The sequence below is a fragment of the Zeugodacus cucurbitae genome, chromosome 5 (genome assembly GCF_028554725.1).
Source record: "Zeugodacus cucurbitae isolate PBARC_wt_2022May chromosome 5, idZeuCucr1.2, whole genome shotgun sequence".
In the NCBI taxonomy this organism is placed as follows: Eukaryota; Metazoa; Arthropoda; class Insecta; order Diptera; family Tephritidae; genus Zeugodacus; species Zeugodacus cucurbitae.
In genome coordinates, this window is record NC_071670.1 from 42,538,839 (window position 1) to 42,564,203 (window position 25,365).

The 25,365-nt window shown below is 34.2% G+C and overlaps 1 protein-coding gene across 16 annotated transcripts in view; it reads left to right on the top strand.

Annotated features, from left to right (window-relative positions):
• Positions 1–248: 248 nt before the first annotated feature.
• LOC105216030 (disintegrin and metalloproteinase domain-containing protein 9) overlaps positions 249–25,365 on the top strand; it is a 510,771-nt gene continuing 485,654 nt past the window's right edge. For 4 of the 16 annotated variants that reach the window (XM_054231407.1, XM_054231412.1, XM_054231417.1 and 1 more), the window contains exon 1: positions 14,995–15,636. The gene's annotated coding sequence lies outside the window, so the exon portion shown is untranslated. Of the gene's footprint in view, positions 313–14,991; positions 15,637–25,365 lie in introns of those variants that run through there. The other 12 variants (XM_054231411.1, XM_054231419.1, XM_054231418.1 and 9 more) reach the window with 8 other exon arrangements.

Sequence of the window (25,365 nt, forward strand, 5' to 3'; positions counted from 1 at the left end):
ATATGTCTGCTGATATAAACATATGAAATTAGTATAGCTTAGTTATAAGGTACGAAATTATTAAATATACTATTTAAAAATAAGCTAAACTCACGCAGGAGTAAACGAAGTTTGGTTGCATTCGAGTCTGTTATACTCTTGAAATTACAAGAAGGTTCATATTTGTTAATATATTAAGTTAAAAACCCTCATATATGGAATCACTTATATTAAGTAAAATATTTTTGATTTTTTACAGATAAATATCTAATAATCCACCCACTTGTACGTTATAAATTCAACCACTAAAGCGGAAATACTATTTATAATGGGGTAAGTCCAAACAGATCTCACTAATTTCTTATTCCAAACTATATTATACTAGAAAAAGTAGCATTCTTAATATTAGTACATCATAATAGAATATAACTCAACAAAATTTACAGGGTACGATTTGGCGCCAAACTGTAGTACCTCATGCAAAGAATTATATGTGCATGAACTTTTTGCAAAAAGAAATTAAGGATTACAAAATTGCAAAATATTTCTGGGTATGCAGGTTTGTTATTATTAATGTATACGATATAAAAACAAAAAATTAACAAATTTCAAAATTTTTTTAAACTATAAAACAGAATTGTAGTTTTGGCTTATAGTAAATATTTATATGTGCATTTTACTATGTTTACCAGTAAATTCTATCCTTAACTGAAAGAAATGTTTATTTTAATAGTCAGTAGAATTGTCCTTATATTTTAAAACTAAATTAAGACGCTTAATCAGAGAATTAACTACTGACTGTAGAATAGTTATGTAAATATTGGTAAATTCTTGCTTTATGGCTAATTTAAGGTGACGTACTGTCTCAAACTGCTTTCCGTTTTTGAAAGCAGGAGTAGAGAGGATCCCCCAGAGATCCTCAATAGGATTTAGGTTCGAACTCAATGCTGCACATTGTAATACCGGAATTTTCCGGTCGTTAAAGATGTTTTTTGTGTGGATTGAAGCGCTATCCTGCCGATATGTCCAGTTATATGCCATAAATATTGCCAGCAAATTTTATTAACACGCTGTCCAAAAGATCAACATTGATATTAGCCTTCATTTGAGTGGATATAAAACATGTAGATATCTATCCACTGCAGCAAAATGCAGCACATGAAATCAAGGTACCGCTTCCAAAACATCGCTTGTAACAGGACCGTCGTTCCTGGTGCTAACCTCTCCAATATTTCTTTCAATGATCTGGGCCGACAAAATTTAATTTTTTTTTGGTCACTAAAACTCTATTCTATCACTCATCGGTCCAAAATTGGTATTTATTTGTAAAACTCAAATGTGATTTGTGATGTGTCGCACTATACCATAATTAGTGGGGTTTTTGAGATACAGTTCCTATGTCGCTTTGGTCTAGAGACATTTTGGAACAACTTTCATGCATTCCTATGATTATTACTTGTTCCTCGGCTGATAAACTAGTACCACGATGCATTTTAGGCTTAAAGTTAAATAAATGTAATCAAATTTTTAATAATTCATTAAGTTAATGCACCTACAATAATTTTGCAAACAAATTTTAACAAAAAAAAGTTTTTGCTGCGACACTATCAGTAAGAAAGATCAGCTAAACTGATTTTGCACATATAAATATTTACTACGCAATACCCCATTCACAAGCACATTCATAATGTAACTGTACAACGAACGAGAAAAATATGAAACAAGTTGAATTTTTGATATCTTTATTAACACTGACCTTACTCGCTAAGCTGTATGTATATGTATGTAAATGACATATAAATAGTCAAGCAATTGGTGAAGATCATTTTATTAGGTATTTGAATTAAGCAAAAATCTGAACCGATTTTATATATTTATGGCACTAAACTGCCTTGTTTTACAATAATTAAAGCAACTTTTGTATTGTCTGATATACTCGTAACAAACATACAACCGGTTTGATGAAGATCATTATATCTGGTACTCCAGTTTTACATTACATTATTATTATTTGGATATCTTTGTTGAGAAAGGTAGCTCAGACCTTCTATAATGACATAATAAGCTGATTTGAATTAACACGGAGCTAATGCACGGATGCAAATGTCGTGAAGACGGCAGATTTTCTTGACGACGTGCAGATACTATATTTTTACTCGTTATATCCATTATTTATCACGATCGATTATCGATCATGATTTTATATAAAATGTGAATACGTACTTATAATTAGACATTTTTCTTTGATTACCATATTTTTTCATTGAATATATTTATTTAGGTTGTTATTAATAAAACACAACAAACATTATTTAGATTTACACCATATTAGCTGTTAAATGACAGTTGATCAATTATTTGACCTTTGAATCAAAATAGCTTTATTATTTGGTGTGACCGCCTTTGGTATCATCTTTGGCATTCTGGACATGTTCTCGACAAGATCTTGGCAAAGATCAAGAACTATTTTGTGCCACAAATCCTGCACAATGTTCCACATTGACCCCACCAATTCTTCGTCAACGTCCCAGTAATTCTCAATTGTATTAAGATCAGGGTACTGTAGCGGATAATCGAGGTGATTAAACATATTTTCGGACAACCGCTTTTTTGCCATTTTCGACATATACTTAGGGACGTTATCGTGCTGAAGTTTGTCTTTTCGGAGCACTTTTTGCCATAAATTTAAGTTAAAGCCTTTATCCCATATTCCAATATGTTGGCATAGTGGACGGATTTTCATTCCTCTCTTTCCAGACAAATTGTAGTCAATTAAAATTCAATTATTAATTTTTGTGTCATCGGATTACATAATTTTGCTCCAACTGTAGGGTTTTCTCGTCACTGTGGGGTTTTACTGTGAAATTTTAATTTTGTTTAAAATTTTTGCATACTTCTTACTTTTAAATTTTGCACCACCATTAAAATAATTTTGCGGATCGCTCTGTTTCTTTAAAAATAATTTTGCCGGGTACCAGGATATTGGGTACATCCATGAGAAGATCCGAAACCAGGGGATAATAATGAAGTATTAACAACTAGCACTAGATTGTTAATGCACCACCCTTTATTTACTTAAAACAATACGTAAATTTGAATTAAAAAGGATTAAATATTTTAAACCATTTAAACCCCTCTCTGCATATATCGCTCATTTACTTGAATAGTGTCACAACTCAATTGTGTGCAATTTCATCGTCCATATTGTATAAAAATTTCATTCCGATGCGCAGAAAAATAAGCGGTGAAATAAGAATGCGCCGTTATTAAACTTGTTATGTTGCAATATTTTTTAACCACAATAACGACACTTCTCAGTTGTGCCAGAATTAGTTATACTTTTTTTACGAAAAAACGACATATTTTGTGTTACAACACATATTGTCATAGGATGAAGTTGGTTTTCTTTTCAGAAAGAGCGACGTATTTTGTGTTGGAACGATATTGGTGAAAATTAATTAAATTTTTCATATTGCTTTTTTCAGCAAAAACGACACATTTGACTTATGACAGCGAAATTGATTTATATTTTTCTTAAATAACGACATAATTCAAAATGGGTCACATTTATGCCCAAGAAAAATTGTATTTAATATATTACAGGCCACTAGATTTGTCAAGAAATTGATGGCAGTTTTCTATATTTGCTAAATTAGAGACAATTGAAAACTTTAAACCGCTCTCCTGAAAAATCGACTTTTTTGAGTTGTGACACTATTCAAGTAAATGAGCGATATGTACTTGAAAGTTGGAAAACTCGTCATTTTACCAGGTCTTAATTTCGGGATGTAAGTTGAAAATTAATGTTTGGTAACTGATGTGCTAGAGTTGCTTACGAGATCCTGTGCTTGGATATAATAATCTCATAACTGTATGGCATCATTTCTGACTGTTTTAAATGTGTCGATCACTATCCTTCTGCTTCTCTTTTCGATATCATTTTAAAATCTACTTTTTCCGCATATGCTTAATTTTTTTCTTACAGTGTATTTTCCCCGTTGAAATTTCCCACTTTTTGAATACCATCTATATTCTCAATTCTAATAGTTATACCATTTCACTCTCTTTCACAAAGTTATCTCTTCGATATGCTTCACTCCCTTCAACATTTCACTGATAACGAAATTGCGTTACGTTTGGAGACTTTCACCTTAACAAATGGAGAGCTAACCACCCACATTTCAACATGAAAGCAAAAAACACTTCCCAATCTAGTCGAAGTTGGCCCACTTATTGCGGCGCTCTTCGGATGCTGTGCGAGAACGTACGCTCAGCGTTTGTTGCTTCAGCCACACTCTCAGCTACAGTTACACAGTTAACGGTGAAAAAGGCGTGTGTGTTTACTTAACGCTCGGCAAAACTGCAGAAGCAGGAGCAGGGATGTTTATGTGCCACTCAGCAACTTGCTGCTAACTTTCGCTCTGAGAAACATAAACAAGCTGACTTTCGCTCTATTCTCGCTCTCGCAACGTACTTCAAGCGCTCACAGCTGTTCACGAGCGCTCAACTGCTGTTTCGCATGCATCGTCTGCTACATCAGCTCGTGTTGGCCCATGGCTGTTGGCGCCACCGCCGCTACTATCAAACGGCGAGTATGTGTCACTGTGTCAATTGTCTGCGCGCAGCCCATCACTGGTAGCATCGTCTTGCGGAGTTGAAGAATTCGAACATTCCTAAACAGCAGTCACAGCAGCAGCAGCAGCCACGGCAAGCGTACGAGTCGCGTCTACACACCACTTATGCACGAGCTTGCCTCTGTTTGCTGCACACGATGTCGATAACACTCATTCACTGTTGGGGTTGGTTCATTGGTACAATATGTGGACGGGGGTTGCTGAAAGTCATAATGATGTTCATGATGCTGTGTTGAAGGGATGTTTTTTGTAGTGTTGTTTCTGCATTTTTTCTTCGTTTACTGTTCTTGGCCGTTCAACAGTTTTGAAACTTGATTTAAGGTTAGTGTTACGGTCTGACTTTTGAAGGGTCGGAGGCTTGTGTTGGTAATTATTTGATTATTTCGTTTCGGCGAAAAAGATGACGACGAAATGTTAAATGAGCTTCACAAAAATGCATGTCTGATAACTGTTTGTAGAAAAAAAATTGATTTAATATCTGAAGCGAAGATGGATATTTAAGATTTGAAATTTATCCTGAAAAGTCACAATCAATCCAAATAGAAGAAAAAAAATCGTATGTTAGTTAAAATCTTATGTTGAGATAGATACGGTTTCATTGAAATATCAGCTGGATCTCACGGGTTCAAAAGATTCCAATTTTGTTTGTGACCAAGGAACTATAATTTTAATGCGAAGTATTGTCAGAGAATAGCAAGCTCAGAGACAGACACGCCCGTCGGCTTTTCAGAAGTTCCATGTTAAGGATCCAATAGACTCTTAAGAAATATCCGATGGATTTATAGCACTTCCATGTTCTTCTTTTTAACTGGGGTAGGAATCCTTTACGCGGCTATAGCCGAGTTACAACAGCATTTTCGTTCCTCTTTTGGCAGTTTGGCTCGCATTGGTAATACCAAGTGAAGCCTGGTCCTTCTCCACCTGGTCTTTCCAACGGAGTGGCAGACTTCCTCTTACTCGGCTACCACCAGTTGGTACTGCATCGAAGCTTCCAAGGCTGGAACGCTTTCGTCCATTGGAACGACCAGCGAAGCCGCTGTTTTTTATTCACTGAACTATGTCAATTTCGTCTAATAACTCACACAGCTCATCGTTTCATCGTCTACGGTATTCGCCGTTGCCAATGTTTAAGGGGCCGTAAATCTTCCGCAAACCCTTCCTATCGAAAACTCCTAGTGTCGTCTTATCAGTTGTTGACATCGTCCGCGCTTCTACACCATGAAGCAGGACGAGAATCATGAGGGACTTGTAGAGTTTATTTTTGTTCGTCGAGAGAGTAATAAGTTATATGTTGGGGATCTAAAAACTTAGAACTGCAATTCTGACTTGAGATACAACTAATCAGTCAGAAGATGTTGAGAGGGTCATGTCTGTATAGCGCGCCAAGAGATATAAACCGAGGTTTCAAATGTGTTCTCGAAAGAAGATGTGTGTGTGGAAAAGACTTTACAGAGCCAGGATTGTTTTACATTACGTTTTCTTTTTCTTCCGACGTCTCTTGATATTAAGTCCTAGTTATTATTCCGTTATTAACCTCAAAATATAAGATGTCTTCACATTTTCAATGACACGTGTAGTCTAAGTCTATATTTTAAGCCTAATCGGGGAGAGCTTCAACTCGTTGCTGAGAGTTAATGAAAGGCCTTCCAGATATTTTGAATTAGGAAATATATTTCTATAGTGAATAATTCCGAACCGTATTTCTAGTCAATTGAATTTTAATAAACATGTTGAGAATTACAGCTATCTTTTATAGATCTAAATGAATATCGGCAAAAATCTTTATTCTTGTCTTTAAGAATTTACAAAGAACCCTTAGGCCTCCAAAAATATATTCCAAACCGGGTCAGTTGTCATCACTGCTGCTGTCGAAGCTGCAAACTTCTGCCTCAGCAGAGGTAGTCAGTAGAGTTGCCAAGGCGACATGTTCTTCTATGTCGGCAGAGTGAGAGAGTAGTGAGCGCCAGAGCGCAGCCAGCAAGTGTTTACCTATATTTGAATGTGAATATGTGCGATTGCTTGTAGCTGGAAATGTTGTTTGTGTAGAAATTGGGTGCGACGCACTCGACACACAAATACATGGCAACAAAACAAAAGATGTGAATTGTGTGGACTTATGGAAAAGTCGGTTAAATGAGAGCGGCAAGGATGACTTTTGCTGGTCGGGAGCGTCAAAGTCATAGAGCCCTTATGGAGAGAGAGAGAGTGTGAGCGCGTGTCTTATCAAACAAAAGAGCTCTTTACATTTTGGACCAAAATTTTTACGGCAAACTTACAACGGTAAGCATAATTTTGTAAAGAAGCTGAGGAGTGGCGCTCTTTTGCACACGCTCACACTCTGCGATGCGCTCTTCCGTGCCTTACAATGAGTTTTAACGGTAGTACGACATGTTGAGCGCTATTGGAGTCAGCCGCTGTAGCCGGAGCAGCAGCAGCAGCATCTCAGCTGAGCAAGATTGGAGCCGTGCGAACGTATAACGGTGATTTTGGAAGGCTGAACTGTGAAATTTCCCAGCTGCCAAGGCAGAAAGAAGTGTGTGGCAGACGTACGCGACCGCTTTGCTAACGCTGTTTGTGGCGCGGACAGTGACAGTGGCGGATACCAACTAGAAGAATATCAAAGCAACAAAAAAAGAAAAAAAAAGAAATAAGTGGAAATTCATAAGACACTAGTTTTGAAGTGGAAAAGTAAAGTACTTGCATTTAGTGTGTGTGCGTCAGCAATCATATGCGATAACTTAAATAACGGTAATTAATATGTGTGCATGTCGTTAGCTGTGAAATTGTTGCGTTAAAGTCCGCAATTTCCATAAAAAATCGAAAATTCAGTGAAAATGCTCGTGTGAAAAAGTTGATAAAACCTTTCGGTTCGTATACGCTACCCAAGCATTGTGGGTGTGATAAGCGTGTGGCAACAACAACGCCGTGCAACAAGCAAACGTTGCGACGAAAACGAAGGTGCAAAAATCTATCGACTTTCAACTTTTTGTACAACAGTGTAGTTGGCAAAACAAAGGTTTCCAATTAGATATGGATATAGACCACGGGTGCTCGAAGTCCTCGAAATTTGGTGGCCTACAGCGTGGCCCAAGCAATTACGGATATTTTTCCATGACAATGTCGAGTTTTTTTTCGCTTTTTCTATTTTATTTGTGCCTACTTTTTGCCATTCGGTGGCGGTTTGCGTTGTCGATAAGCAGATAAAGGCGTCGCGCGACGGGTGTGGGGGGTCTAGTATTGGTGAAAGTCTCCATTCCAAGAAGTAGCAGTTGCCCCTTTTCCATACAACGAGCAGCAATCAGCAAATAACACATATATATATATATATATTCAAAAAATATATATTACACACACACACACAGGCACACAGAGTCGCAATTTGAAAGTCGTAAATCTACACTCAAATTAAGTTTTTATAGTTTGTTTGTAATTTGCTGTCAAATTTGACTTGAAATGCTACACACACACACACACACACACACAGGCACCTAGAGCGGCGTCCACGTTTACATATTGGACGCACATGCGCAATGCAACAACAACAAAAGCTGAGTGCCGAAATGAGATTTCTACACAGATGACAAAAAGTCTCCAAAAAAGTTAGAGCGCAGCAGCCTCAGTATACCGTTATGCTGTGTTGAGTTCAGGGGTGCGAGAAACTAGAAATGAGCAGCATCTACATATAACGGTACTATGTATGTGTTGTCGCTTCGTGAGTACATGAGCGCGCTCTCTAAAACCAACCATTTGACAGCTGTTCGACGCTTCATTTGTGTGTTTGTGTGTGAGTTGCTTCAGCAGCAGTTCACTGGCCGTGCGAGCGGGTTGTTAATCCGTTATTTGACAGCAGTTGCGTTTTTTTTTTGTTTGGTTGCAAGAATTTCTGCACGCACCGCCAACATGTGGCAACACTGGCACGCAATATGCAAGCCACTGCGTTGCTGAGAGCGCGGTAGCTTTTTTTGTTTATGGTAGTTGGAGCTCTGCAAACAAGTTGCATGCAATTTGTGTGTTGCACGCTTTAGTAGCGTAATGGATAAACAAAAAATTTGTGGTTCTAGCGATTTGCAGTGGCGCTGATAAGGTGATAGTTGAAATTTTGTTGGATTTTGTAGTTGAAATCGGATATGCGTTTATTATAAGAAAGTATATTTCATGGTGGCAATAGCGAATTTAATAATTAAATAATTTTAAACTAAAACTTGACCCCATTCTCCACCCACTCTATAACAACCAAATGATATTTATAGTCCTTTGATACTATTTGAGTTAGTTTCTTGGCTCAGGAGATTATTTTTATACATAAATATTTTGATTATACTTACTTGCTTAGTAATTAGCATTTCGGAAAAGTAGTTTCTATGATAATTGTCCCTATATTCAGAAAATGCCATATTTTATGTATAAAAGTCCTATTCTCAATAAGTCGACGATGTTTCGGAAAAATATTCAAGTCATGGGACTTTCCTATAACCCGCCTTACTGAGCATGCATTTTTGTAGCTTTTGGCGAAGTCAGTTTGGCTTGAGAACTATCAACTAAAGACCGTCTACTTTTTGAGAAGCTTTGTTTCGAGTCCAAGTTACCATTAGCACCTAGATAGATAGTCCAATTGTATGGCTTGATAATTTCCAAAAAAGGTGCTAGTTGAAATAGCGAACTTTGAACTTCTGCGATGTCAATGGATGAAGTTATTTATTTGGCACAATTAACCCATTCGATCCCATCGTACTCGCTTGGGTACAGAAAAAATGTTGTTCTTATTTTTTAACCAAGTGAGTAAAATCGGATCGAATTGGTTTCCTGTACCATATTTTTCTGTACCCAAGCGTGTACAATGTGATAAATGGGTTAAGATTAGGAGTTTATGCGATATCTCCTTCTTCTATAGTGGTTTGGTATGAAATGCTATGATGTTCAAGCTCAAGCGCGGTTTAAATCCTCTGAGTACCGAGATTTATGCACTTTCGGGACAACAAAATACTCAAGAATTTATCACACAAGAGCGTTGCGTTGACAATCTTTCAGTGCAGATGTCAATCGCTTTGACAATCTTATATTTCTATTCTATAGTTTTCCATGCGTTAAGATGGGCTAGGATAGGTATAGGTTAGTACGTCCAAGATAATATTTGTTATTCTGCTATTCGGAATGAAGAAGAACTCAAAAAATCAGATATCTATCCTTAGGTTAGGTTAGGTTATGTTAAAGGACGGATCCTTGTGTTACAGGAGATCCCACGTGGACAGCCATAATTCATGAGGCAGTGATGTCGCAAATTCCTAAAAAAACGTGGGTGCCCAAGAACGTCAAGAGACAACTAAGTGCTTTGAGCCATAATCGAATTTGTTGAGGCAACTAATTTGAACTCAGAACAGTTTATCTTGTTCACTGAAGTTAAGGCTGCCAAGATGTTTAGATGCTAGACTACGACTGTCTAGCGAAAGCGTTTGTGGTTTTATTCCTCAATTGTACATATTTGATTAAAAATATATAATTTTTTGATATTTCCGGTATAGGGGTCATGCCTTTTATTAAAAAAAAAAAAATGTTTGGATGCTCCTTAACCCTCTCATGTCCGAATTAAAATGGGTGGAGTTAAAATTTTTTGGGACAGATATACATAACACATTTTCAACAAAATATTTGAACAGAAACGTATTTGTTGATAGCAATCAAAGGGGGTGATTTAGTTTTGTCCGATGAGTTTTTGAGGGCTATGGAATATTCTCCTTGAATTTTTTTTTTAATCACAAGAAAATATTAAAAAATAAGTTGCTTTATTTTAAGTGATTATTTAGCCTAATAATATATGCAAAAAGTTTATATTTCTGAACTCTTAGTTTTAATTATTATAAGTAAACTAAACACTTTTCTCATGACCGATTTTTTTTAATAACTCTCTTATCCTTATTAATTTATAAAGTCCACTTGGTTTTAAAATAAAAAAATTATATTTATGTTTTTGAAAACTTTTGGTATAACCACTTTTTTATAACTTTTTTCACGAAACGAGCTTGACAATTTCACTCTGCGCACTTCATAACAGATAAAGCCTATAGGCAAAATTGGACATGAAAGGGTTAACATAGAATATATAAATATTTTAATTATAGGCCTTATACTTGAAGAAATAAATGAAGACTCACTGCTAAAATTGCGATTGGAGCTCTACCAAACACTTAGCACAGCATAATTTTGATATTTTATTATTGGAAATAAATACTTTATCAAATATTGCATCTGAATACACCTTCATGTGTAATAACGTAGCCAAATACAACACTGATAAGGTCCGTTGTGTTGTGCTAGTTGTTATAGTTTTCTTCTATTTTTTTCTGTAAATTAAGCTTACAAAGCAGAAAGAATGCTAAAGAATATGCACACGTGAAAAACTCTTACCTACAGCATGCTCTTCATACGACAGAAGGTGCTCAGATTTTGTTGAAATACTCTTCTATACTCATACTCCAACTGCAAGTCTCCAAAATAACAAATAGTTGTCTATAAATGTTTTGTAAGAGTACTCGAGGTTTTCATGCCGAAAGGGAAATAATTCTCGCGTTTATTATGAGTGTTTGGTTTTTGTAAGTGTTGGCATAAATACTCTCATATTTCACCGAGATTCAAAGCTGTGCGTTGCTATTGTAAAACTATTGTGGTCTAACTGATGTGTGTCGATGTAGGGAAGTGTCTTCTACCGTTTTATTTTGACTTTTTTGCAATGAAATTAATGCTTAAAAGCCTCTAGATACCATATACTAGCAATATACAAAAATATAACCATTCAATTGAGTGCCAACTTCTGCTGTTCTACTTTTTATTTTGCTGTCTATTATGCTCTCGCTTGCACCGCTCTTCTTCATGAATGCATTTTTTTCTGATAACCATAGTGAAGTCCTCTTAAATTTGGGTTGTCACAGTGCCTACAACCTGCTACCACTGTAGCCTGCCAATCATTTGAGAATTTATGTTATTACAACATAATTTATGTGTTGCGCAACATTGTTGCCAAACATTTGCGGGTAACTCATACGACCTGGAGTACATTTTGCCCACCATATTGATAATGATAAGTAAGATTTGAGATGGAGAGGGAGAGAGAGGCACACACTACTCACTACTCATATTAAACAGAGCAAATGTGTGTTAGCTTTGTAAGCTGGAGCGCTGGTTGTTTGTTAGCATGCTGCTGGGCGCTCTCTCGTTTATGTTGCGTATACGCCATGTCGGCTGCGCTTGCTGCTGCTTCTTGTGCTCTCGCTGGATGCTGTGTGCGTAGTAAATGAGCTTCCTACAGCTTATTGTTGTACGCGCGTGAGAGCGACTACAACAACAACAGTAATAACAACAACAACAGTATCGTAATTTTACAACAAAATGGGCAATTCGCAAATACAAAATTTTGAGGCGAAAAATCTCAACTCGGGATTTCGTGTGTGCGTATCGTATTAGCGGCGGCAGCGCGCTGAGCGTATGCTTAAGTGTAAGTGTGTGTGTGTTTACTAGCTTGCAGCATACACTTCGTGTTAGCGCGGCAGCAGCAGCAGCGGTATAATTCGAATGAAAAAAAAAAACAACAAATTTACGCTGCTGAGCTGTGTTGGGAATTTGTATAGTCACAACTGTAAAGGACTAACTAACAACGGGATGCTTATATGCAACGTTATAACGACGATGTGATGCTACGAATGAGTCTGGCGTTGTTCGCGTCGTTGTTTAACATCGTACGCTAACGTAGCGTGACACGACGAACGCGTACGCTGAGACTTCGATACGAAGTGGCGGACGTATAACACGACGGACGACTTCAACGACGACGGACAACGGACGATGACGAAGGGTGCCACGAGTGCGACGAAGTCATTTGTGTTAACGGCAGCGGCGTTAACGTTGACGAATATGTCCACTGTGTGCTATGCCGCTGTTGGCTGTGTTGGCTCCGGATTCGAAATAATCGAGGTGGTGCGTCTGTCAGTATACGTTCGCTGATGTATTCCGTTTTCGTCCGTTTTCTTAGATGATTAAAATTTTTTTAAGCGCGCGCGCGTGTGTATTTGTGAATAACGGAATATTTTACAATTTGCAAACTCTAGTGTTGGAAGGCAAAGAAAAATTAAAAAAAAAAAATTAAAAATTAAAAAAAAATAATTAAAATAAAAAAACAATAATTTTTAAGCAAACATTTTTTTCGATTTTTTTCTTCTGTTTTCTAAAAAGTCGTACCGTTATTTATTTCGGTCGCAAAATGAGGACAAGTGACTTTACAGCGCGTCAGCCGCTTTGAGGCTATCACTTTGGCGGCCGCAATGGCACGCAATTTGCCAGCGCCATCAGTCAGCTCGTCAGTGAAGTGAAGTGTGTGTCAGCGCGCCTGCAAGCTGTGTAAAATGCTTTGCAATTTACGTGCGGAAAAAAATCTGAAAAAAGAAAAATCAAAAAAGTTTTACGCCTTTCATTTATCGATTTTTCGCACTGCGGCTGGCAAAAAGTAAGGCAGCACGTGCTCGCACGCATGTTTTGAGTAAAATTTAGCATTTTCTGTGTTGTTTTAATTTTTATTTACAACCGAAAAACAATGTTGCAACAAATCAAACTTGCAACACGAATTTTAAGTGCACCTTGCTACGCTAAACGGTGTAAGAGAGCGCATTTACAAGTTGCCACAAGCAAATACCGACGCGTTATGCTAAAAATAACCAACAACAACAACAGTATATGTGCTTGTTAAATGCTTGCGGGCAATAATAACAACAAAAAAACTGCAAAAATTTACGAAAATTTGTGTTTTAACGGTTTTTTTTGAGTTGTTGCAAGTATCATATTGCTTGTGCGCCTGTTTGTATGCTATGTCTGTAGTGTGTTGTGTGTAAAACGACTTGTCAGTGCTTTCATTATCTTACTTTACAACTGTCCGGTTGTAGACGTGTGTGCCACAAGTCACACGAAACGCACATTAAATTGCAGTTGCAACTGCCGCGGCATTTTAACGGCGTTTGCCTACTTACTTACCACTAAATGAATTGTTTTACTTTACACACACATACATACAAACAGTCGCATTAAGCCATATGTATACAACATTGCGTTTCTTTGTAGCATATAATGTGGCATAAAACATGCAACAAATCACTGAAATTGCTTGCAACGCGTGAGTTGCACTGAAAATTGCGTGCAACAAAGCAAGTAAAAGCAAATATTAACGGTAAATGCTGTAAGTGCAACACAGTCATGCAACACAAGTGGTTTGCGAACAGCGGCGTTGATGAGCAGGCGTGCGTTATTTTGAGTGACAGAAAAGTGTGAAAAATAGAAAAAATTACTAGAATCAGTGTTTAAACAGCGGAAAATAAAATGAAATTAAAATTATTATTAATAAATAATAATTAAATTTAATTAAATGAAACTAGACAGTGTTGTGACTCAAATGTTGCGCTAGTGGCACGCAGTTGATAAAAAATTAAAAAAAAATAATAATAATAATTTAGTAAAAAAAATTGCACTGACAGCGCGTTAATAAGCAAATTAAGCGTAAAATAGCATACAAAAATTATAAGAAAATAATTATAAAAATTATTAATTAATATTAACAACAAAATCATGCAATCAGCAACTTGCCACAGCAGCAGTTGTTAGCGCCAGCATTGCTATTGTGTTCACTAGACATAAGTTCAAGTTAATAAGTTCATTAAATATTAGGCATACAACAAATACAAAAACAAAAAACAATCAAACAGGTAGCAAGCAAAATAATAAATAATAAATGCACGCGTTTTTAAGTTGAAAAATTAAAAAAAAAATATTAAAAAATTTATTTAAAAAAAATTTTACAAAATAAGCTATATGTTAAATAAACAGGCAATTGTTGCAACTAGCATTTAATAAAAACTAAAATATTTATAAAAAAATTGCAATTAAATATTAGAAAAAAATTAGTTATTACTAACAAACACAGGAATTAATGTTAAAACCCACAGCCAAGCCAAGCAAAAATTAGTTAACTAAAATTAAAAAAAAAAAACAAAAAATTACTAAAATTGCAAAACAACTAAAATAAATAAAAACTAAACAAATAACTAGCAATTAATACGTTTGTATACGTTAGACACCTACAACTCGCGCACTACAATAAGGCAAAAGACTAGCGTATAATTGAAAATATTTTAATGAAAAAGCTAAGCGTATGAAACAACAAAAACGTAATGAATTTACTACAGAAACTGCATTAATTAATTAATAAAAAATAATTATAATTAATTAAAAAAAATTAATTGAAAAAATTAATAAAAAAAAATTAATTGAAAAAATTAATTAAATAAATGAATGAAAAATAAAATATAAAAAAAATTAATTGCAAAAATTCATCAAAAAAAAAAAACTTCACAAAAATAATTAAAATTAGTGAACATCACTCGAAGAATCATCAAAAAAGAAAAATTTCTCACAAAATTTGTCACAACAAAAATTTCTGCAAAAAATAAAGATTTATTAAAAAAAAAAGTATACCAAAAAATTCAACTCGTCTCCAAAAAAAAAAAACAAAAAAATTATCACATCGAATCAAATCCCTTCATTGACAATTCAATTACTTTGTAAACTCTCGCTCAAAATCTAACTATTCATGCATACAACTAAATACATACATACAAACATACTTACATGCATACTAGCAAAGGAAGCAGCAGTAAAAGCATAGATTTGTGTTCATATTCCTGTGCAACTAAAATCTGAAAAAAAATAAACACAAAATTCACCTCAACAATTGTGCTCAGTGAAGTTCGTACAATTCAGTGCGATTTCTATTTCCAAACAATACAACAAGCAAAACAAAAACAACAACTTACTACTAGTTTAAATACTTAAAACTACTACTCACTCGCATCTACAAAACATAAACACGCACACATACACACTCACACACGCTCATATGTGTTTTTGTGTGTGTGCCTGTGTCTTAACTAGAAATCAACAAGCAACGTTAGAACTGAAGCCATAATAAGGAGGAAAGGAGTTTGCATACAAAGTAAGTTTTGTTGCCGTTGTTGTGTAATAAATGTTGGGTATTCTACTCAAGTTATCATCGAGAAAATGTATTAAGAAAGTTCTGTAAAGACTTTAGTAGAGGTGATAAAAATTGTTGAAAGTATTTCAAATAAGACATAGAGATATTAATGAAGTCAATAATTTGGCTTACATATACGTTTTGGAATAAATTTCATGCTTCTAATTAAAGCAACTGTGATGGAGACCATACTTTTGGTCCATTACCACTAATCTTCCCATACAGCCTAACGCCTATTTTTTCTCCAAATAGTCTATGGTAGCTCATTTATCAGTATACATCATTAATTTCTCAAAGTGCGAAATAAGTACCCTAATAATGTAAAATCTCCTATGATTCGCCTGTTCAGAGAAGAATATCTTGATAAAACTCGTCCATAAGCTGTAAGGTATATTGAACCGCTCTGTAAAATATTGACATGACTAACCAAAAAAGTAGCGAATAAATTGCCTGTATACTCATAGCTCAGTTTCATCTTCAGTTTTAAAAAATTATAAAATAAATACCATGAAAATCACACCAAACAGTAACATTTTCTGGGAACAAGAAAGCTTTAAGAGTCTTCGGGTTTTATTCACACATAGAATATGAATAAATTTTAATAAAGTTACTCGTTCGGACAGTAAGTGCCACTGAGAACGTCAGCTGGGATCTCTATATCCAAGATATTGAGACTTGGTTCTGATGAATGCCTTTTCAAGCTATTTATTATATTATACTGAACATCAGCCGAAGGCCCTGTTGCTAATGCTATTATATCTTATAATTAGTATAATTATTTATAATAGTATTTCCTTTAACTAAATAATTAAATAAAATACTGAACATAAATGTCAAGCTATGACAGCTGATTTGACTGCTATCCCTCTAGAAAACTATTTTATCTTAAAAATATCCTTCAGAATCATCTTGAAATAGACAGTTCTACTTTAAATTTAAAATGTTTGCTATATTTTTATAGAGAAATTTTATTTGTTTTGAACATATAATTTCCGATTCCCATATATAATTCAAAACTATGAATGTTCATATATTTTCGGAACTGAAATATATGACACTTTGTTTGTACTAGTATTAGAAAGATTATTGAGCAAGAAATGTACTGAATGCCTAGAAAAAAAAAAAAAAAATAGATTTTCAAAAGTGTCTTAAAGAAAAAGAGAAATGTCTTAAGAAATGTCTATTGATGCCCTTAAAAAAGTTCCTCATTTTGGAAATGTGGCTACATTGAATATTTTTTTGCAAAACGAGCAGACATGTGACTATTTGGCATTTATTCAATTATCAATCCGCATTTGTGATATTAGTACAGAATAAAAGCTATTTGTATATTTTTACCGTAATGTGAGATATTTAGAAAAATGTAATCATCAATGTCAGAAACCGCAAGGTTCTCCAAAGTCGAAAATTTGAGCTCTACGGTTTAGGCGGTTTTGATTTTCGATTCACAACTTGCTCATATTTTTGTCAATAGCTATCAGTATCACGAGTATTTTCTTAAATAGATATTTTTTTTAAAAAGGACCCAGATAAAATTTTATAGAAGCATGTTATGACATACTGTGTGTTTCCGGATATCAGATGAGAAACATTTTTTTTTCAATATTTCTTAATTTATTGAATCTGCTCCTTGAAGCCTAACAATTGGGTGATCTCGTTGTTTAGATATATATTTATTTCTGTCGTTCTCTACTTCTTTCTTTACCATGAGAATACCAAGATCTTTATGGATATTTTCATTACGCGGGTATCATGATGAGCACGTGATTGTTCTAAGCAATTTTGATAGGAATCTCTGTCGATATTGGTTGCACAGGCATATTTTAAGAAACTAAAAGCATTTTTTTAATCTTTCATAACATTGTGAGTTCTTTCAGAACTATTTTCATAATAACTATTTTTTAATTCTTTAATTTTAGTTCTGATGAAAATACATCAGATGTTGTGTGAGACTTTTCGAGAATATTATTCAACATTTTCACGTTTAGTTACGATATTGAATCAAAGCAAAGATTCTTCTTGGTTCCTCTACGTTAAGGAAAGTTTTATTTTTTTGAGCATATTGGTTGATATACAATTAAAAAAAAATTGAAAATTAAATTAAAATCTTAAGACTTCTTACAAACTACTTGTAGTTAGCAACTCAAAATTTTTTTGTATAATACTTTTCATTAAATCCACAAATTCCCTAAATCTCTGTAACTTTTTGCGAAGAAAATTTGTCAGTAACAATCGCACGCACTTCCAATTAACGGTATAATTTATTGTTAACAAGTGTAAACTCAACGCTTTACACATTTTTTCCAAAGCAAACTAACTTTTTATCGAGTTAATTTTTAAATACACACAGAGCCTTATATTTATTGTGTCTACTTTTTCACAACTTTTCATTTTGATTTTGTTTTCAATTTGATTTTTTTTTTGTCGATTTTCCAACGAAAGAGCAATTAGCGCAATCAATTTCACCATTACTTGCTTATGCAACTCATCGTCAGCAGCTCGAGCGCTTGGAACTTGTCCAATTTCCGAAAGTTCATCAAAACGCTATTGTTGTGTGAGATAAGAGAGCACAAGCAAAACGTTTTCAATAAATTAAATGAGAAAAAATACATGCACGTACCGAATAACGAAAAACTAAAAACGCAACAAACCAAAACAGATCAATCAATTTCAGTGCACAAGCACACAAACACACGAACATGGCACACTAGTAAAGTTAATCTGCTCGAGTTTGTTGTTATTATTTTTGTTTTTATTTGTTTTAGTTGTTGCAGAAATGTTTGTGTATCAACACGCAGTCTGAATTTTAATTTGCCGAAAATTGGAAAATGATAAGTGAGGAAATGAAGAAATATCTGTATATGTATGTGTTTGATAGAAAAACAAAGACGAGGCAAATAAAAGTAATAAAATTTAATAAAAGAAATACAGATTAAGTGTTGTGGATTAAAAAGAAAGAGAGAATTAAAAGTTTCATAATTTTCTTCATTTCTCGGAAGTGTCCTGTTGCAATATCATTAGAAAATTAATAGAAAAGGCATTTTTTTTTAATAAGAATTTTGAGACACTTATCTAATAAAATATTTTGTGAGACCAATTGATTCAATTATTTTGTGAGATTCATTTTTATTCATTTGTAAATTTGGACCTGTGGTTTTCAATGAGACAATACTTTTTTTTTTTAAGAGGTCATTTTGACAGCTGTTAGTTGATTTATACTCAGATTATTATATTGTCTCTCAGCTGGAATTTATTGGAACCTGTCACGGTGGTCATTTGCTTAAAATCGTTTTTAAAATGTAATGGCAAACTCTTCTATATCTTCTTGAAACCCACCCTTTATTTTTAAATTATTCTAAATTCCTGCTTTAAGTAAATGTCCTCAATATTTTAATAGATGTTCTGCCAGATGAATTCAACAAATCGACTCAATCCATGTTCAGTTATATATAGTTTAACTAACTCATCTAATAAAGTTTATATATAGTCCGAAATGTAATAATGTAATATTTCTAAGTTTTTTCTTAAGAAAAACATTTATTTATTGACCGCCATATGTTAAGAAATACTGATATTTCGAAACATAATATTTAATTATACTTGCCTTAGGTTTTACTTTAATTTAAATCCACATAAAAATGTTCAAGAAATGTTATTATAATACGTTGATATAGCCTCCAATAGTATATAATATATGTATATCAATTCCAGGAGCCACATGCTGAAATCCTCCGAATTTCTAAATGTGTTTTTGCTTAACTTCATATTCAAGATATTTCTATAAATTTTTCTAAGATTAAGGTTCGGGGTTTGTCTCGTACTGGGATTAGTTTAATAAAATCGAAAAGGTCAACCTCTAACCAATTATCATTCAGGTCGTCAACTCAATAAATATGCCCAGCTTGGTGTTATACAACCGAAGAAATGTGGCCCTATTGTATTCTTAGTATCTGCTGTTAGTTAACAATATACCTTTTTTTATTTTTTATTTTTACTAATTGTCCTCTTCAAGTCGAGAAAACGCTCGCTAATGTTGCAAGCATTCTCCATAGTGTTCTCGTGTAGTTTTTGTAGTGTATGTGAGATTGTACAAATAGGGTTTTTTTTGGCAAACTTATGAATTTCTATAAGGTATAATTAGAACACCAATTCATCAATTCCGGTAATATATGCCTTTATCTTTTTGTGTATTTCCTAAAGACTATGGTTCATGTATTTAAATTTTCATTGTTTTTAATTATGTGGTATATTTATAGTGACATACTCACAAAAATTTATTTTAATTCTTCTTTTTTTATATAGTTCAATATCGTTTTTTTTTTTTTAAGGAAGTATAAAGAGTCCAGCTAACTCATTGTACTGTTTTTTATTTGCTGAATTTAGGATTACTGTTATTTCTATATCCCACCGTTTACTACCGTTTTTTAATAAAAATCGTTCACCTTAGTAAAAAGTATAGCTGAAACTGGGGAACCTTTTCGATGAGTTATTCGTCGAGTAACACCCTTCAGATATCCATCACTTCAGTTAGAACTTCTTCCAATTCACAAATCACTAGTGATAAACGTTTTTAAGTCGATGCTGAGCTCTATTAATATTTTCATGTCTTTCTAACGTATTTTTACTGGCTGGAGCTTCAATTAATATTGAATAAAGTTTGTTGCTCTGTTTAGTATCGGTTTGTTAGAGTGAAAAATGTTAATAGCTTGTGTAAGAAATGATGTTTGGGAAAGCTTTCCACGGAACAGACAAAAAAGTTATTGTAATTGAGGTTCAGTTTTTTTGAATCGCTAATCGAGGTAGCCAAATTGTATGAAGAGGTAGCCAAATTTAAAGGAATTCAGTAAATATATTCATTACTGAATCTGAGGAAGTATTTACGAGAAGTTTTCAAGATTATTCTTTCTCTTCCTCGCTCACCTTTAAGTTTGCATTTATCAATTATTTTTTAAATTTTTTGCTTCTGACCTCGAAACCCACCAAAAATTTAATAGTTGGCTGAAAATGCACATTATCCTATACATGATATTATTTGACTATGATAATATCAATCTCCACGCCACAACTATGGACAGAGTGCTGCAGTCCAACGCAACAGCAAATGTGTACATTTTATGCAAACCAACTAAATAACGAAACTTCACAGCGCCAACTGCATTTTAAATTAATTGAACTGATAGGCACTGGAATTTATGCGGCAAATGCGTGCTCGACAAAATAAAACGAAAACAACAACAACGCGGCAAATAATGAAATATGTCATGCGATAAACTAAATGCAGCAGTGGCGACCGTAAAATAGATAATAGAAACAGAGATGGAAATAAAAATAAAATAAAATAAACTAAACACATTTAGCAAAATTGTATGCAGAGCGCCGCGCTTGGCTGGCTGGCGATTGACGTGACGGTCAAAGTGATAAGCGTAAAACCCATGGAATTGTGCACCAAAGTAAACACAGACAGCAGAGAGACGGAGAAGTGTGAGAGGTGATTTGTCACAAATGTGCATAAATATCAATACAGGGGAATGTGGAGTGTCTGATTGACCATGGTTTTAAGTGAGGGTGATCGGGATTGTTCATAAATGTTGAAAAAAAAAATAGTTTAAATTAATTTTGAGTCTCAAGGTCTCTTTGGTTTAAAATCTATTTGGTTTTGTGCCATCGATTTTTTTAAACGATTTTTTCCATAAAATAAATACCTTTCCCAGGGATAATTTCGTCATTTGACATAATTTATCAAATTCCAAATCAACCCTGCGAGCTTAGGAATCTAAATTATTGACGGGATTTTCATTTGTTGGTGATTCTTTGAGAATTCCGTGCGTCTATCTGGTTAATCGCTATAAAAACCATCCGATCAACTAAATTATTCGAAGACCTGAGTTTGCTGGACTCATCTTTATTGTTGAAATTTTCTACAAAGAAATCCATTTATTCGAGATTAATTTGATATATGGAGATATTTATTGTTAGTTTAAGTTATTCGACTTCAATTAGTTATAAGCGCGCCTAAATGTAGGCAACATTTATGTACATTTACATTTTATATAAGAAACGTTGCCTACATTTAGGCTGTTTGTTGATAAACTGGTATTTAATGAACTCTCGTGCTACCCTCGTACTCTAAAATGAGTGTAAAAATATTACAAATGAGACATGCTATGGTTCCAAACATACACCCACCCATCCTGTCACTTACAACCCTACCTTTGTGTCTGTGCGAAACATTTTATTTGATTAAAGTGCATTACATGGCTGAGTATTGGTGCTCACATGCGCCAATGTGATAGTTACCAGAGCTTTTAAAGTGACACAAAAGCACTCAGCAGGCAACTGTTCTATATACAAGTGAGTATGTGTATGTGTAAATTGCATGACTTGCAGCACACATGACAGTTGTTTATAGACAGCTAAAGGGACAAAGAGTTAGTTTGTGGGACCAGAAAATTACTTGAAGCGCCCCCTTTAGAATTTCATGCTGTGTCACCTGTAAGTATTTAGCGTTAATGCATGTACATACTTGTCAGCTAAGCAGACGACAAAGCGAAATTGTGGAGGAAAGCAAGAAAATAAAAAAGAATAATAAAAAAAATTAAAAGAAATAAATAAAAATACAAAAAAAATAACAAAATAAAAACAAACAAATAATCAGGAAATGCCAGCCAAATGACAATCAGTGCAAAAAACTTGCCACCGCTGTCTTTTATAGTCTGCAACAAGCCAAGCTTTCACATTTAACCGCGTAATCAAACGATGAGCTAACCAATTGGCTGACCGAATGAACGACCGAGCAGTCTGACTGTGGCCGGGACCTGCAAACCTACTCTCGGCAGGCAAACTGCCAACATGTTGCAAGTATATCTCGCTATGTATGCAACATTATATGAGTGCTGAGATTACGGTACCACTGACACGGAGGACATTGGCTTGAGATGGCCGTCGATGTAGTCGCCGCCGCCGTCAATGCTTGCTACTCATCATAAAATTAATGATTATGTAGTTGGCATTGTGTTGTTGTTTTTGTTGTACGACATCTTCGTTTAACGGTGTATTTTTCTTTGTTACTGTTTTCTTTCATTGCTGCGACGCTTACTTTTACTTTTATTACAAATTTTTCTTTCTTTTTCTTAGACCAGCTTCCTTCCTGCCTTGCCTAGGCTTGTTAACAAGGCATACATACATACACACACATTATAATATATATATATATATATATATATAAATATGACAGTGATAATTATTGTTGAATAGGTAATGTTCGCTGCAGTTGATGACATTATAACGGGTATTGACATACTTACAGCAGGCAGAGGCTGGTCGGAAGCCCACGACAGCGGCGCAAAAAGTATGACATATAGATATTTACGCATATATATACATATGAAATTATACATATATATGAAATGAAAAAATCGATTTTGCTTGTCCATTTGTTTGCTACTAACATACATACACACATACACATACAAAGTCATATATATTTTATCTCGATTGTCTTTTCCTTTCTCAGGACTGGCATGTAATCCTTGTCATTTATGTAACTACACACACTTTCATATTATGGCCACTGTATCTGTGTGTGTGTGTGTGTGCACTTCCCTTTGGTGTCGACTCAGCCGAGTGTCCGTCCGTCCATTGCCAGCAGTAAATGTTGATTGCAATGTTAGTCTCGCTGGTGGTAGCGGCGCTGCTGCTGTTGATGTTGGCCTACTCTACTTTCCTGCCTTGGATTAGTGAATTTTGCTGCTTGTGTTCAATTTTCATATTTTTTTCCTTCAGCTCTGTTCTCCATTATTTTGAGCATATTAATTAAAGTGAAATGCCAAAAGACGTGCAATGAAGGCTGATTAAATATCTGATTCAACATTTATATACATATACATATATAATATTTGATATGTTTAAAATTATGCTGCGAACAATTTAAGCCGTCTTGAATTTTGCGTTTTCTTGCGCTTGAAAGGTCGTTTTCGGCAAGTTTAATGAAATTTTTTTTAATATATATTTTTAGTGGATGTTCCTACTAGTTTAAAAACGCCTCTAAATGCTGCTGAATATTAAGAGCAATTTTATTTGACGATCATTCATCAAAATAATGATTCTTCTCGAAGCAAATCCAAATCATATTTAATGTGATTATGTATAAGAAAATATCAAGTCTAGGACTCTACATGTTTCATTATTTAAATTTTTGCGAAAATTTAAGTTAAAGAAATTGAATTTATTATTATTATTTTCTTAATTGAATGAAATGTTACTGAATAATTGAATTCACTATTTGTTCAACCTGATTTTCTGATTTAAATGGTTTCAATTTACTTAGTTTTTCAGAATTTCGAATTTGATAATTCACAAAATTTACAACCAGGAAGGATATGCCTTAAATTTCGTTTTCGCCTTCTTTGTGAAGTTGCTATTAATTATATTATTATTCACTGAATTCTCTTTCGGAAAGATTCATGTACCCAACATTTATCAATCGTTCCTATCTCCAATTTTACATATATATATATATATATGGCTAGACTCCGAAAGTCTCCGTATTATTCCTCCAACTCGTTGACCAAAATTTTCTTTACATCGCAGGATATTCTCAGCGAATATATCTAACTCACTATAACTGGAAAGCTGTGGATTAGAAAGTAATTGTAGAACACCATTTCTAATCAGCAAAATATGAAAAACTCAGTTCCATTATATATAATCTGAAGATAAAATCACACAAATGAAAAAAAAAACATTTCTAATTTAAATTTGTATTTCACTCGTTTCAGACTGTCAAATATATACTGAGATAATTTTCAATGGTATAGTTGTCTTGCTCTCAAGGGCAGATTACCAATATTTCAGAGTAATATGTACTATAGATATACTTGAGCTTCTTCTCATATTTGTGTTTTGTTTCTTATAATATCACTCGTGGAAGATTTTGATTTTTTTAGAAGAGGCGATAGGAGTACTGAGTTCTTGAGTTTTAGTGTTATTTTTTTTAGTTTTTAGAGTTATCCAACATGTATATTTGGTTAGACTGAGACAGACGACTATTCAATGGTAAAATATTGAGATATTAATTAATAACATAAAGTACGTGGCTTCGCTATTATAGCATATTGCGCCTAATTGTAGGTAACTTTTATGAATTATTGCATATAACATAACAAACGTTGCCTACATTTAGGATGTTGGTGGAAAAATATGAATAAAATTACTTTTGCAGATTAAAAATGAAAACAGCTTTATATTGAAAGTCAAAGTTCAGTGGAAATCACCAAAAACAGTTGTAGTTGTTACCGATTGTATTTAGATACCTACTTTGCAGTATGAGCATTAGAATACAGTATTTTTAAAGTACTTTGCATTATTTGCGCCATCAAACATGCATTTTAATAATAACAATTTAAGCCTTCTGTGCGCTAACTTCGCAATCTACTTCTCGTACAAACGCAGAAATGAAGTGGAAAAAAATGTGCCAAAAGAACGTTCAAACTCAGAGTGCAACAAATATATGAGAGGCGTCTTGCTGAAAAATGCAATGCAAATTGGCTGCCAAACGCTGGCGCAAAGTCATCGTTGTCGTTAGTAGAACTTTTCGCATGATTGGCTGTCGCATTGAATCGTATTATAAAATTGAATACTTTTGAATATATTTATGTATGCATGCGCCAAAAGAATGCCGGTGGCACTGAG